Genomic DNA, 15978 nt, shown 5'->3' on the forward strand with positions numbered 1-15978 from the left:
GATATTTTGACTTCTTCTTTTCCATTTTGTATCCCCTTGGTCTCCTTTGGTTGTCTAATTGCTTTGGCTAGGACTTTAAGTACTATATTAAATAGGAAGGGACAAAGTGGGCAGCCTCATCTAGTCCTGATTTTAGTGGGACTGCTTCAAGTTTCTCTCCATTTCGTTGATGTTGGTTATTGGTTTGCTGTATAATGTTTTCATTATGTTTAGGTATGGGCCTTTAATTCCTGATCTTTCCAAGACTTTTACCATGGACGGGTGTTGGATTTTGTCAAATGCTTTCTCAGCATCTAATGAGATGATCATGTAGATTTGTTACATTGATGGATTTCCATATACTAAACCATCCCTGCATCCCTGGGATGAAGCCAACTTGATCATGATGGATGATTATTTTGATGTGTTCTTGGATTTGGTTTGCAAGGATTTTATTGAATATTGCATCGATATTCATAATGCAAATTGGTCTGAAGTTCTCTTTTTTTTGTCGGGTCTTTGTGTGGTTTAGATATTAGAGTAATTTTTGCTTCATAGAATGAATTTGATAGAGTACCTTTTGTTTCTTTTTTGTGGAATAGTTTGAAAAGATTTGGAATTAGGTGATTTTTGGAGGTTTGATAGAACTCTGCACTAAACCCATCTGGCCCTGGGCTTCTCTGGGTTGGGAGACTGTTAATGACTGTTTCTATTTCTTTAGGGGAAATGCGACTGTTTAGATTGTTAATCTGATCCTGATTTAAATTTGGTACCTGGTATCTCTCTAGAAAATCGTCCATTACATCCAGGTTTTCCAGTTTTGTTGAGCCTTTTGTAGTAGCATTTGATGACATTTTGGATTACCTCAGATTCTGTTGTTATGACTCCCTTTTCATTTCTGACTTTGTTATTTATGATACTGTCCCTGAGCCTTCTGGTTAGTCTGGCTAAGGGTATATCTATCTTGATGATTTTCTCAAAGAATCAGCTCCTGGTTTGGTTGATTTTTTTTTTTTTTTTGTATAGTTGTTTTTGTTTCCTCTTGGTTGATTTCAGCTCTGAGTTTGATTATTTCCTGTCATCTACTCCTCTTTGGTGAATTTGCTTCCTTTTGTTCTAGAGCTTTCAGGTGTTCTGTCAAAGTGCTAGTGTGTGTTCTCTCCAGTTTCTTTTTGGAGGCACTCAGAGCTATGAGTTTTCCTCTCAGGACAGCTTTCATTGTGTCCCATAAGTTTGGGTATGTTGTGGCTTCATTTCCATTAAACTCTAAAAAGTCTTTAATTTCCTTCTTTATTTCTTCCTTGACCAAGTCATCATTGAGTAGAGTGTTTTTCAGCTTCATTGTGTATGTGGGCTTTCTCTGATTTGTGTTGTTATTGAAGATCAACCTTAGTCCGTGGTGATCTGATAGGATTCATGGGATAATTTCAATATTTTTGTATCTNTTGAGGCCTGTTTTGTGACCAATTTCGAGGTCAATTTTGGAAAAGGTACCGTGAGGTGCTGAAAAGAAGGTATATCCTTTTGTTTTAGGATAAAATGTTCTGTAGATATCTGTTAAATCCATTTGCTTCATAACTTCCGTTAGTTTTACCATGTCCCTGCTTAGTTTCTGTTTCCAGGATCTGTCCATTGATGAGAGTGGGATGTTGAAGTCTCCCACTATTATTGTGTGTGGTGGAATGTGTGCTTTGAGCTTTACTAAAGTTTCTTTAATGAATGTGGATGCCCTTGCATTTGTAGCATAGATGTTCAGAATTGAGAGTTCAACTTGGTAGATTTTACTTTTGATGAGTTTGATGTGCCCCTTCTTGTCTTTTTGGATAATTTTGGGTTGAAAGTCAATTTTATTAGATATTAGAATGGCTAATGCAGCTTGTTTCATGGGACCATTTTCTTGGAAGACTGGTTTCCAGCCTTTTACTCTGAGGTAGTGTCTGTCTTTGTCCCTAAGGTGGGTTTCCTGTATGCAGCAAAATCTTGGGTCCTGTTTATGTAGCCAGTCTGTTAGTCTATGCCTTTTTATTGGGGAATTGAGTTCATTGATATTAAAAGGTATTAAGGAATAGTAATTGTTGCTTACTATTATTTTTGTTGTTAAAGTTGGGATTTGTTTCTTGTGGCTGTCTTCTTTTAGGTTTGTTGAAGGATTACTTTCTTGCTTTTTCTAGGACGTCATTTCCCTCCCTGTGTTTGAGTGTTCCCTTTATTATTCTTTGAAGGGCTGGATTTGAGGAAAGATATTGTGTGAATTTGGTTTTGCCATGAAATACTTTGGTTTCTCCATCTATGGCAATTGAGAGTTTTCCTGGGTATAGTAGTCTTGGCTGGCATTTGTGTTCTCTTAGGGTCTGTATAACATCTGCCCAGGATCTTCTGGCTTTCATAGTCTCTAATGAGAACTCTGGTGTAATTCTAATATTTCTGTCTTTATATGTTACTTGACCTTTTTCCCTTACTGCTTTCAATATTCTATCTTTATTTAGTGCATTTGATGTTCTAATTATTATGTGTCAGGAGGAATTTCTTTTCTGGTCCAGTATATTTGGAGTTCTGTAGCCTTCTTGTATGTTCATGGGTATCTCTTTCTTTCTTTCTTTTTTTTTAAAATTAGGTATTTATTTCATTTACATTTCCAATGCTATCCCAAAAGTGCCCCAAATGCTCCCCCCCTACTCCCTCCCCCACCCATTCCCACTTCTTGGCCCTGGCGTTCCCCTGTACTGAGGCATATAAAGTTTGCACGACCAATGGGCCTCTCTTTCCACTGATGGCTGACTAGACCATCTTCTGATATATATGCAGCTAGATTCAGGAACTCTGGGGGTACTGGTTAGTTCATATTTTTGTTCTACCTATAGGGTTGCAGATCCCTTTAGCTCCTTGGTTACTTTCTCTAGCTCCTCCACTGGGGGCCCTGTGATCCATCCAATAGCTGAATGTGAGCATCCACTTCTGTGTTTGCTAGGCCCTGGCATAGTCTCACAAGAGACAGCTNTATCTGGGTCCTTTCAGCAAAATCTTGCTAGTGTATGCAATGGTGTCAGCGTTTGGAAGCTGATTATGGGATGGATCCCCGGATATAGCAGTTTCTAGATGGTCCATCNTTTTGTCTCAGCTCCAAACTTTGTCTCTGTAACTCCTTCCATGGGTGTTTTGTTCCCAATTCTAAGAAGGGGCAAAGTGTCCACACTTTGGTCTTTGTTCTTCTTGAGTTTCCTGTGTTTTGCAAATTGTATCTTATATCTTGGGTATTCTAAGTTTCTGAGCTAATATCCACTTATCAGTGAGTACATATCATTTGAGTTCTTTTGTGATTGATTGTGTTACCTCACTCAGGGTGATGCCCTCCAGGTGCAACCATTTGCCTAGGAATTTCATAAATTCATTCTTTTTAATAGCTGAGTAGTACTCGAAGGTGTAAATGTACCACAATTTTTGTATCCATTCCTCTGTTGAGGGGNATCTGGGTTCTTTCCAGCTTCTGGCTATTATAAATAAGGCTGCTATGAACATAGTGGAGCATGTGTCCTTCTTACCGATTGGGACATCTTCTGGATATATGCCCAGGAGAGGTATTGCGGGATCCTCTGGTAGGGCATCTCTTTCTTTAGGTTAGGGAAGTTTTCTTCTATAATCTTGTTGCAGATATTTACTGGCCCTTTAAGTTGAAAATCCTTCTCATCTACACCCATTATTCTTAGGTTTGGTCTTCTGATTGTGTCCTGGATTTCCTGGATGTTTTGAGTTTGGGTCTTTTTGCATTTTCTTTGACTGTTGTGTCCATGTTTTTCTATGGAATCTTCTGCACCTGAGATTCTCTCTTCCATCTCTTGTATTCTGTTGGTGATGTTCGCATCTATGGCTCTTGATTTCTTTCCTAAGATTTCTATTTCCAGAGTTGCCTCCCTTTGGGTTTTCTTTATTATTTCTACTTCCCCTTTTAGGGGAAGTTTTCCTATAATTCTTTAAGGGATTTGTGTTTTCCTATAATTCTTTAAGGGATTTGTGTGTTTCCTCTTTAAGGAGTTCTACCTGTGTAGCTGTGTTCTCCTGTATTTCTTTAAGGGTGTTATTAATGTCCTTCTTAACATCCTCTACCAGCATCATTAGATATGATTTTAAGTCCGAATCCTGCTTTTCTGGTGTGTGGTGGTATCTAGGACTTGGTGTGGTGGGTGTTCTGGGTTCTGATGTTGCCGAGTGGTCTTGGTTTCTATTAGTAAGATTCTTACATTTGCCTTTCACCATCTGGTAAACTCTGGTGTTATACGTTCTAGGTGTCTCTGGCTGGAGGTTTTTCCTCCTATGAGTCTGTTCGTCTCTGTCCGCACTTCTGGGAGACCAGCCTCTGCTTTGTGGACCAGCCTCAGAGAGACCCCGGATAGAAAATGGTGATCACACCTGAGTCCTGTGGTCAGAATACTCTGTGGAGTCCAACTCTCTTCTGGCAGGGAAGGTGCACAGAGGTCTGAAGATCAACTCTGCCTCCTGTCTGAGGATGAAGGTCAAAAGCAACCCTGTCTAAGAAGCTCTGTTCCTTCTGCGGCACATACCTCTCCTGAGTGGTCCAGCCTAAGAGAGACCCCCAACAGAAAATCAAGTTTTAGGTTTTACTTAGTTGATCTCAAGGTACATATGTTAGCAGACCTGGCCAACATTGTCATTGCTCTATTCTCAGTAGTCCCATAATTTCACACACACACACACACACACACTCCCAGTGAAATTTTTCATCTTTTCCCAAAATTATACCATACAACTTGTAATTTAGATCTGAGTATGATCGTTCCCACAAATTCTCTGCAGTGACACCTCTCCTACTGCTGCTTCATCTCAGGAGAACTGGCTCATAGTGTGAGGTTGTAATGTTCTAGTGAGCATCTGTGTGCTTACTGATACACCTGTGCTAAACTCAATTTCCAAAGAACAATCGACCCATTTAAGTTATTTAAGAGTATCAGGTCATAGCTATAAAATAATACCTTAGTAATAAGTGATCAGTCCTTATTTCTGTTGTCATTATATATTTCATAAAGATTCCATGGCACTAGCTTGGGTGGCTAAGTCTTTAACTCCTGAGATTCTTGAAGACTTATTCTTGTCATGTACAAGACCATGTATCTTGTCACCTGAAAGTCACATATTCACTTTATATTCTTTGTGAGCAATTGTACAGCTTTTAGGTCATTACTCATTAAATGTGGTGAAGCTTAAAATGAAAACGGTACTTGTCATTTATTGTGGTTGTCTGTCACTTAGATCACCAAATCTCTACAAAGCAGAAGGAAAATGTCTATTACTATATATATTATATATATTATATATTACTATATATAATATATATATTGATATATAATATATATATTACTATATATATTACTATGAACACACCCAGCAGTGCAAATGTTTTTCAAATAAAATAAATGACTTTTCTCATTGGATGCATATGTTAACCACTCTGTAGTCATAGTGGCTATGGTCTTTTCTGGTCCAGTCTCTGCTTCAATGAATGCCAGAGAATGATGCCACTTGATCGATTAGAAGATGTATGTCATTTTCTGTATGTGACAAAATTTTACATGGCAAAAGATGTGTAGAGATACTTTGAAGAACATATATTTTGGAACATCAAAAAAAAAAAAGCCAAACCTCAGATTACTGTCTTTTACCTTATATGATCATCTTTTCATATTACTTTATTACATGTGCTATATTAATAAATTATAGGTGTTAAAGTAAAATAGTGTTTGTCTTGATAGATGTGAGTAGTTCTTTTATCCTTCATTGGAGTTCACAAAGGGTTTTAATGTGATGGAAACTGAACAAGAATCCATCTAGGACCATCCATAACTGAAATAGTAACATAATTAATAGGATGTGGAAAACATGGTAATGGTCTCCTAATGTATCTGTGTTTTTGATTATAAATTCTGAAGATAGAAAAATTATTGGAGAAAAAAACAGAAAAAAATAGTTGAGGTAGACCTTTTGTTGATGTGGACATTTAAAGGTTCTTTGGAAAGTTGGTTGGATGTTGTTTTGCTGGAGTCAACACTGGAAGGAACGTTTAGCTGATGTGGACACTAGTGATAGACTAAGTAAAAATCCTGAAGGCACCTTTAGCTAAAGCAGATGCAGATGAAAGAATGTCCTGCCAAAGCAAGCACATGAAATAATACATGAGGAAAGATTCTTTGCTAGTAACACAAATGTATTGGTCTGCCTTACACTGTGTAGTTGAGCTGCACTCATTGGTTTTCCATAGAAAGAATCACACCAAAACACTTCTGGTTGGTGTGTTGCAGTTTCTTGCCACTACTGTCAACTCAGGCTGATTGGCAGAATGATGTTAGCTGAGACAGATAAAAAACACATGCTGAGGCAAGATATGTGCTGAAGTAAGACATGTGGAAGACACATGATGTTTGGAGGATATAAGTATGACTTTAGTGTCTGTGATGGGAGGCTGAGCCAGTCTTGCTTATAGAGCTAGCTGTGCAATGCTTGTGGGTCTCTTGTCTTCTCTGATCTTCACTTTTCTGAGAGAGTCACAGCTGAGAACTTCTCTGCCATTCCTCCTGGTCCCTCCTGCTGACTTGTGCTGAGTTTGAGGCTTGGCTATCTCTGTTAGGTTGTGTCACCACTGTTGCTACCCTGACTCTACTGAACTGTACTGGTGTTGTATCTGTTCTTGAAGTGTTCACAATTGGATCAAGCTGTCACTGTTAACCTGTGAATCGAACTGCAGGTTTCAAGACAACAAAAATAGGAGTTGCTCCAAAGGATCTTTCTAAATATGTCTACTTCCACCTGCCCCCCTCCCCACCACTTGAACCTTTTCTTTCCCACTACCTCTGGTGTAGCCTCTCCTCCCCCAGCCTTAAGATTCCACTATTTACATCAGGATGGAGCTTGCCACTCGATCGTTCTGCCACGCCCACTGCTGGAACCTGCCGCTTTGTTGTTCTGGAGCCATACACGTGGTCACCCTGCTACTGGACCCCAGGATTATTTGGCAGGAATCGGCCCCCCTTCCTCTCCTTCATAAACTGCGTGTTGGAATAGTAAAATTGAGCTTTGATCAGAGTCTACTTTGACTTGGCTCTGTTCTTTCTTCCGATCGTCTAGTTCCTCTCTTTCAGCTCGAGCTGCCATCTCAGTTGTACCGTTCCTTGTGAGCTGCTGGTTGGCGCGCAACACTCTGGTGGTTGGCAGACTCAAAGTGAGGATAAAGCATGTAAGAACTATCATTAAAAAATAAGGATTGAAAAAATTAAAGTCACATTTTGGTGATTAAAACACTGAGATAATCATGCATTATCACTGTGATTCCATTAGAACTATGAGTCAAGACACAGATAGTTGCAAAAGAGATCATAGTAAAATTATGGATTATGAGGCAGAATCTCTCCTGATCATTTGGATTGCTTTTGTGAATTTTTTCCAGGATCAACAAGTGTTTTGTTTAGTTATAAGGATGCGATTATCATCCTGTACTTATCACTACTATTTTAGGTGTTTACAATAAAATGAGACAATTTAAAGCAATTAAAGGATTGAATTTCTAAGGCATTAGACTGGGGCGCTTGAGACAAAGTGTTTATTGTGTATAGATATGACTGTAAAGGTATTTATTATCTATAGTATATTATATAGAGGAGATACATGGATAGTGTATATACATGTGTATGATGTGCTCTCTGGAACATCAGAAGTTGAAGAGACAGATTAGTGAAGAATTAGTAGAGAAAATAGAATGGTGATATAGACATACTATACAATAAACCACAATTTTCATGTATACACTTTTTTCCAGATATGTGAAATACACTTCTACTATGCTCTTAAGATGAATATACTCTCCTCTTATGTCCTCATTAGAGAATATCCTTTATTTCCAAGCTGGACTTGGAGTTCTAGTCAATATGTTTCTTCTTCATTCGTATATTTTCATAATCCTAGGTCACAGACCTAAACCCATGGACTCCTGTCAACTGACCTTCATTCACATTATGATGATCCTTACTGGAGGAAATATTTGGCTTGCAGACATATTTGAGTCACTAAACATTGAGAATGACATCAAATGTAAGCTAACATTTACACAAGTAGAATGATGAGAGGTCTTTCACTCTGCACCACCTGCCTCCTGAGTGTGTTCCAGGTTATCACCATCAGTCCTAGTACCTCTTTTATGGCAAAATTTAAACATAAACTTAAAAAGTACATGATCAATGCTTTATTTTATATTTGGTTCTTCAATTTGTCTTCCAGTTGTGATGCAATATTGTCTGTTGGTGGTTTTATGAATGTGAGTGATACCAAGCAGATGAAGGTCACTAAAACCTGCTCACTCTTCCCCATGAACTACATCATCAGGGGATTAAATTTTACACTCTCATCATCCAGAGATGTGTTTCTTGTAGGAGTCATGCTGAACACAAGTGCATACATGGTGATTATCATGAACAGACATAAGAGGCAATACAGGCATCTTCATAGAATCAGCAACCTGAGAGCATCCCCTGAGAAAAGGGTCTCCCAGACCATCTTGCTGCTGGTAGTTTTCTTTGTTGTCATGTACTGGGTGGACTTTATCATCTCATCCACTTTAGTCCTGTTATGGGTGTATGATCCAGTTGTCCTGAATGTTCAGAAGTTTTTGAGTAATGCTTATCCCACAATTACCCCTTTAGTACAAATCAGTTCTGATAAGAGAATAATCAATGTATTGAAAAATTTGCAGTCCAAGTGCAACAGGATTTCTAAAAATGATTATTTCTCTTCTTTTGAATATGATTCATATATTTTTATTTATATGTACAAGTGTTGTACCATCATGCATACATGTTTATATTCCTGATGCTCACAGAAGTCAGAAGAGTTCATGGGTTTCCTGGAAATACAGTTTCAGATGACTGTATGTGCCATGCTATTGTAGCCCCAGTAATTGTATTTTTTTCTAAATTACAGAATCTTTTTAAACTTCAATTATTCAAGTAGCAAAGTGACAATTTTCATATGATTCAAATAAAATTTGTGTCATTACATATATACATACATTATTTTTTATTACTTTTATTTTTTTTAACAGCCCATTGCTGTTCTCTTATCCTTGTACTGTCAACTTTACAGAAGCTAGATTCATCAAAGAGAAAGTACCCTCAGTTGAAATATCGCCTCTATGAGATACATATTAGTGAGTTAGGCATTTTCTCAATTGGTGATCAATTGGGGAAGGACTAGCCCAAGTGTGTGGTGCCATCCCTTGGCTGGTTGTCAAGGTTCATGTTAGATAAAGACTGAGAAACCATTGGAAACAAGGCAGTGAACAGCAGGACTCCCATCTATCTGTGTCATATCCTGCCTCCAGGATCCTGCCTATTTGAGTTTCTGTCCTGATTCCACTGGTGATAAACAACGATGTGTAAGTGTGAGCTGAATAAATCCTTTCCTTGCCAATATGTATTTTGTTCATGTTATTTTGTCACTCCTATAGAATCACTAATACAAATCCTCTACCAGATATGTAGATGGTAACAAAATATTTTCCCATTCTGAAGCTGTCTACTAAGTCTGTATGATTGTCTTTTTCTCCATGCCAAAGTATTTCAGTTGATGAAGACCCATTTTCTAATTGCTGTTCTTAGTGTGTAAATACTATTCTGCTCTGAATATTTTTTTTCTGTAACAATGACTTCAAGACTATTCCCAACTTTTTCATCTATAAGCTTCAGTCTTTCCAGCCTCTTGCTGAGGACTTTGATCCATTTGGACTTGAGTTTTGTGTATTGTGACTAGTATGGATCTATTCTCATTCTTCCATATGCAGGCATTAAGTTTGATCATTATGATTTTTGAAGGTAAAGTCTTTTGTTTATTATGCATTTCTGACTTCATCAAAACTCAGGTGTCAATTGGCATATGGACTGATGTCTGAGTCTTGAATTCTATTCCCCTAATCAACGTGTTTGTTTTTGTATCAATGCTATGCTGGTTTTATTAGTATAGCTCTAGAGTACAATTTAAGAACAGGAATCATGACACTGAAAAACCAGTCTGCCTCCGTCTTAGGCTGAAAAGTTAAGACCAACTAGATGCATTCCTGTTTATGGTTAAAAATCTGTTTCTCAGGATTGGGCTATGCTCCACCTGCAAATTGTAACTTTGATTTTTTTTTCAATACCTGCTTTTGATCATGGTCCTAAAATGCTTTAATCTTCCTTTTAGACCACCACCCACTAGAGGCAGTGGAAAAGAAAGGATCAGGGGAATTGGATCTGTTTAGAAATGTTTCTTTGGAGCAACTCTCATCTGCATTGTTTGGAAATTGGCAGGTCAGTTTACAGGTCAGCAACAGCAGCCCAATCCACTAGAAAAGACTTCATGGATACACCCGTAGTCCAGTTGAGTTAGGATAGCAAACAAAAATCCTTAGCAGTGACACTACCTAGCAAGGCTTCAGACTTGGCACAGGTCGGCATGAGGGGATCAGGAAGGAATGCCAGGAAATGTTCTAGGCTGTGCATCTCTTAGAGAAGAAAATACTAGTTAGGATTCAACACCAACAACTAGCTCGAACTGCCTCTATCACTGTCCATCAAGGTCTTTTTATACTCCTTCCATACATAACAAGTCTTCCATGAGTCTTGCCTCAGCATGTGTTTTGCCTCAACGTGTGTGTTTGTCTCAGCTGACACTCTGCCAATCAACCTGAGTCTGCAGAAGTGGCAAGAAGGCTCAGCACACCACCAGAAGTTTATTGGTGCATTTCTCTTTACAGAGTTCTGACAAATTGAGCTCAACTACGTAATGTGTGGCAGAACAATTCATGCAAGTCATTAGCAAAAAATCCTTCATCATGTGTTCTTTTACAAGCTTGCTTTAGCAGAACATCCTTTCCCCTGTGTTTGCCTCAGTGAAATATTCCTTCATGAGTATGCCTCAGTTTGTGCACCGGTGTCTGCTTCAATGAAATATTCCTTTATGTGTTTGCCTTAGCAAAACACCATCCAACACAACTGACTTTCCGAAGAACACTTGAGTTTCCATTTCATATCCCACTTTCTCTTTAAGAATTGTCCTATTCTCTAAAATTAACAATCCATACAAAATAGAAATTATTTTAAGAATCATCACATATCCAACAAATGGCTTATAGATAGTCAAACAATATTCTAATAAAACAACTTTAAATTTCTAATAATTAACAAAAATTAAGCAAAAACTTAAGTTCTATTAATTTACAATAATAAAACAAAACACCTTAAGTATTTATAAATATATAATAAACAAAACCCCTCAAGTATGTATTAATATAGAATAAACAAAACCCTTACATTTCTATCAATATAGAAAAAATAATTAAAGAAACACCTCACATTTCTGTTATATAATAATTAAACAAAAAACCTTAAATTTCTATTAGTATAAAATATTTAAGCAACACCTAGGATTATAACAGCCATAACACATCAATTGCACACTCCCCCTCCATCTTAATGGATTGGGACTATGTTCTTCTGACATATATTTGTTTCCTGATGAATTGGGGCAAAGAATTCCTGTTTTGGGGCCCTACAGAACAAACTGATTAGTTTGAAAATCTTAATGGTAGATTTATTGCTCAGCCTCTGTATTTATCCAACCTCTGTATTGTCTGTTCAGTCTATATATTGTTCATGTCTTGTGATCAATCACTTATGCTAGCACTTTTGAAGTTGATTTGCATGCATTTTTATAGAAATCAGTAAAAAAGACAATCTGTGAATCTTTTGGGCTATTTACTTTGTGAAGACTTGCATGTCTCAGGTGATAAGAGGTTTTCCCTGATCAGATCTGATTTTTATAAGTTTTCTTGGTAACTGTATGCTTTCATTCCCTTTAGATACATAAGAATAGCATGTCCCCATCTTAAAATTATTGCAGGTTTCCATTCTAATGTATAATTTCTAGTTCTGATGACCTGTAGTAATTATATAAATGACAAAGCAGCTTGGACCATACCAGCATATGCTTTAAAGTTATCTCAAATGCAACTGTTGACATACACCCATTCTCAATAATGTTGCTCAATACATGCATAAACCTTATTTTTTGGCTCCCACTGCCAGATACTAGGAACTTCCATGCTGATAAAAGCAAAAAGATCTTTGCCAACAGTTGTTAAGTCTATTGATACTAGTTTGAAGACTGACAGGAAAGATGCTATGTGCCTATAAACTGGTTGAGTAAGGTAATTGTCTTCTTCCATACAGATGATTAGATACTACATTGGCCAATAACCTGTATGTATTTCTCAAACACCTACCTGTACCTTCAGCATATACAAATCTAGAACTTGATCAGTGTCCCCATGGCATGCTGCATTTTTAATCTGTTGCTGGGCACACTGCCTAGGTTGGCAGAGGCGTCACTGTAAACTACCACAGATAATGCCATCAGCAGAAGCAGCAGGAGCACTATCATAGTTATGACAGCCACTCTGGCTTCCTTCAGACTGAGACTGTGGATGTAGCAAGAACTATCAGCACACTCCCAGAAAATTTTTGGTGCATTTCTCTCTATGGGACCCTGAAAAATGGAGCTCAACTACACAATGTAAGGTGGACCAATACATGCATGTCATTAGTGAAGAATTCTTTATGACATGTCCTTGTACCATACTTGCTTTAGTAGAATACTTTTTCTCCTGTGTCTGCTGTAGTGAAACATTCCTTCATGAGCCTTAGTCTTTTACCTGTGTCCACTTCAGTGAAACATTCCTTCATATGTTTGCCTTAGCAAAATACCATCCAACACAATTGAATTTCCAACTATTAAGTTTCCACTTTAACAAATGACTCTGTACTACCTGATCAGGAATGACTATCATGTCTTTGATTATAACCACCTTGCAAGACTACCTTTGCTTCAAATAGTTATATGATCACCTTGTAATGCCCATCTTACAACCATTTCTTTATTTCAGGTGCACATAACCTGTCAAATTTAAGTTCTAGTCTTGTAACCCTGTCTATTTAGGTCACCAAATCTTCACTTGGAAACCCCCCACCCCTGAGCTATTGAAGCCTTATCTTTCTCACATATATGCTGACTTCTCAAATCCCAGTTTTCACTGAGGTGTCTCATGTATATACACAAAAATGCTTGCTTTAAGTAATTGCTTGCTTTAATTAATTTGGACATGATGATTTGTGACAGTGGTCTTTCTCTTCCCAACTTTGTGATTAACAATACTTTCTGCAAGCATCAGCAGTGTTTTAACTATCCTCATTTTTATGTTTTTGTTTGTTTTTGGTATTTCCATATGAAGTTAAGAATTATGCCTTCAAGTTCTATGAAGACTGTGTTGAAGGTTTGATGGGAATTGCATTAAGTCTGTAGATTGCTTTGAGAAACTGTTTCTTTTTGCTATATTAATCCTCTTGATCCATGAGCACCAGAGGTTTTCCATCCTCTGATATCTTCTTCAATTTCTATCTTCAATATCATAAAGTTTTTAATTGCATTTTAACATACTTTCTCTTGTTGTGTTAGAGTTTTCCCAAGATATTCCATATATTTGAAGGCTATTATTAAGGGTGTTGTTTCCTTGAGTTCTTTCTTTGTCCATTTGTATTATACAGGAAGACTAGTTATTTTATGAGTTAATTTTTATCCAGTGAATTTTATGAAAGTGTTTATCTGCTTTAGGAGTTTCCTGGTGGAGGTGTTAGAGCAATGGTTTTCAACCTGTGAGTCCTTAGCCCTTTGGGGGGTGACTTAGCTTTAATCAGGGGTTGCTTAAGTCCATCAGAAATATCAGATATTTACATTGCCATTCACAAAAATATCAAAATTCAGTTATACAGAAGCACCTGGAGCTAATCCTGTGCCATATCTCCAAATAGTGCCAGGAGAGAGATGGTCTCCTTGGAGTGAGAACACACCTATGAGGCTAGGTAAAACCACCACTTCTGCTCAGAGGGACCATGCTGGAACCCTCAGGACACAGAAACTGAGGATCAGCTTGGGACAGGATCCTCCTGTTTTCATCTATGCCCAGAGCTAATCCGGTGCCATAGCACCCAGAGCTAATCCTGTGCCACAGTGTTCCATATTCAAATACTGTCAGGAGAGAGCTGGCCTCCCAGGAGTGAGGACAAGCCTGTGAGCACAAGTAAGAGCACAACTCCTGCTCAGAGGGACCCACCCAGAGCCCTCAGATTACAAGAACCAAGAAACAGCCTTGTATAGGATCTTTCCAATTTACATCTATGCCTGAACTGACCCTGTGCCACTGTTCTCCATACCCAAATACCGCCGGGAAAAAGCTGGTCTCCCAGGAGTGCCAACACACCTGTGAGCACAGGTAAGACAACCACTTCTGTTCAAATTCCTGGCCCAAGAGAGATGCACCCAGATCCAGAAAAGACAGGGAAAGGATCCTTCTGGTTTACTATTAAAAAATGGGGAACAGAGCTAAACAGAATTCTCAACTGAGAAAACTCAAATGGCCGAGAAGCACCTAAAGAAATGTTTAGCATTCTTAGTCATCAGGGAAATGCAAATAAAAACAACCCTGAGACTCCATCTCACAGCAGTCAGAATTGCTAAGATTAAAAACTCAGGTGACAGCAGATGCTGGCAAAGATATGGAGAAAGAGGAGCTCTTATCCATTGCTGGTGGGATTGCAAGCTGGTACAAGCACTCTGGAAATCAGTTTGGCAATTACTCAGAAAATTGAACATAGTACTAACTGAGAACCCAGCAATACCACTCCTAGGCATATACCCAGAAGATATTCCAACTTACAATAAGTATACATGCTCCACTATGTTCATAGCAGCCATATTTATAGTAGTCTAAAGCTGGAAAAATACAGATGTTCCTCAACAGAAGAATGGATACAGAAAATGTGGTACATTTACACAATGGAATAGTACTCAGCTATTAAATACAATGCATTTATGAAATTCTTAGGCAAATGGGTGAAAATTGAAAATACCATCCTGAGTGAAGTAACCCAGTCACAAAAGAACACACATGGTATGCCTTCACTGATAAGTGAATATTAGCCTGGAACACCCAAGATACAATTCACAGACCATATGAAGCTCACAAAAAAGGAAGATCAAAGTGCCAATGCTTCAATTTTTCTTAGATGTGGGAACAAAATACACTCAAGAGGAAATATGGAGACAAAGTATGGTGTAGAGACGGAAGGAAACCCATCCAGAGGTTGCCTGACATGAGAATCCATCCCATTTACAGTCTCCAAATCTGGAGGCTATTGCTGAATTGCTTGCTGACAAGAAGTCCTTGCTGACAGGAGCCTGATATGGCTATCTCCTGAGAGGCTCTGCCAGAGCCTGACAAGTACAGAGGTAGAAGCTCACATCCAACCGTTGGACTGAGAGTGGGGTCACTGATGAAGGAGTTGGAAAAGGGAGTGAAGGAGCTGAAGGAGTTTGCAGCCCCATGGGGGCAGCAAGTGTCAACAGGACAGACTCCTTGGAAATCCTGGGGAATGCACCACCAAAACAAAGCGTACACCTGAAGAGACCCATAGCTCTGGCTGTATATGTGGCAGAGAATGGCTTTGTTTTTTTTTTATTTGTTTGTTTTGTTTTTTTTGTTTTGTTTTGTTTTTTTCCTAGACAGGGTTTCTCTGTGTAGCCTTGGCTGTCCTGTAACTCACTCTGTAGACCAGGCTGACATCAAACTCAGAGATCTGCCTGCCTCTGCCTCCCAAGTGCTGGGATTAAAGGCGTGCGCCACCATGCTTTGTTGGACATCTGTGGGAGGAGCAGCCCTTGGTCATGTGGGGTTCGATTCCCCAGTGTAGGTGAATGCCAGGGAAGAAAGGCAGGAGTGGGTGGGTGGAGAGTACCCTCAAAGAGGTAGGGGGAGAGGGGATGCGATAGAGAGTTTCCAGAGTGGAGACTGAGAAAGGGGATAACATTTGAAATGCAGATAAAGAAAATATCTAATAAAGGAAAAGAAAAGAAAAC

The 15978-nt window shown here is 38.5% G+C and overlaps 2 pseudogenes; one reads left to right on the top strand and one right to left on the bottom strand.

Moving 5' to 3' along the window:
• The first annotated feature begins 7850 nt into the window (after nt 1–7850).
• Nucleotides 7851–8758, top strand: LOC110295616 (annotated as a pseudogene).
• Nucleotides 8759–11919: 3161 nt separating this feature from the next.
• Nucleotides 11920–12450, bottom strand: LOC110295617 (annotated as a pseudogene).
• Between the last annotated feature and the right edge of the window lie 3528 nt (nt 12451–15978).

Source organism: Mus caroli, chromosome 6, assembly GCF_900094665.2.
Source record: "Mus caroli chromosome 6, CAROLI_EIJ_v1.1, whole genome shotgun sequence".
NCBI classification, from domain to species: domain Eukaryota; kingdom Metazoa; phylum Chordata; class Mammalia; order Rodentia; family Muridae; genus Mus; species Mus caroli.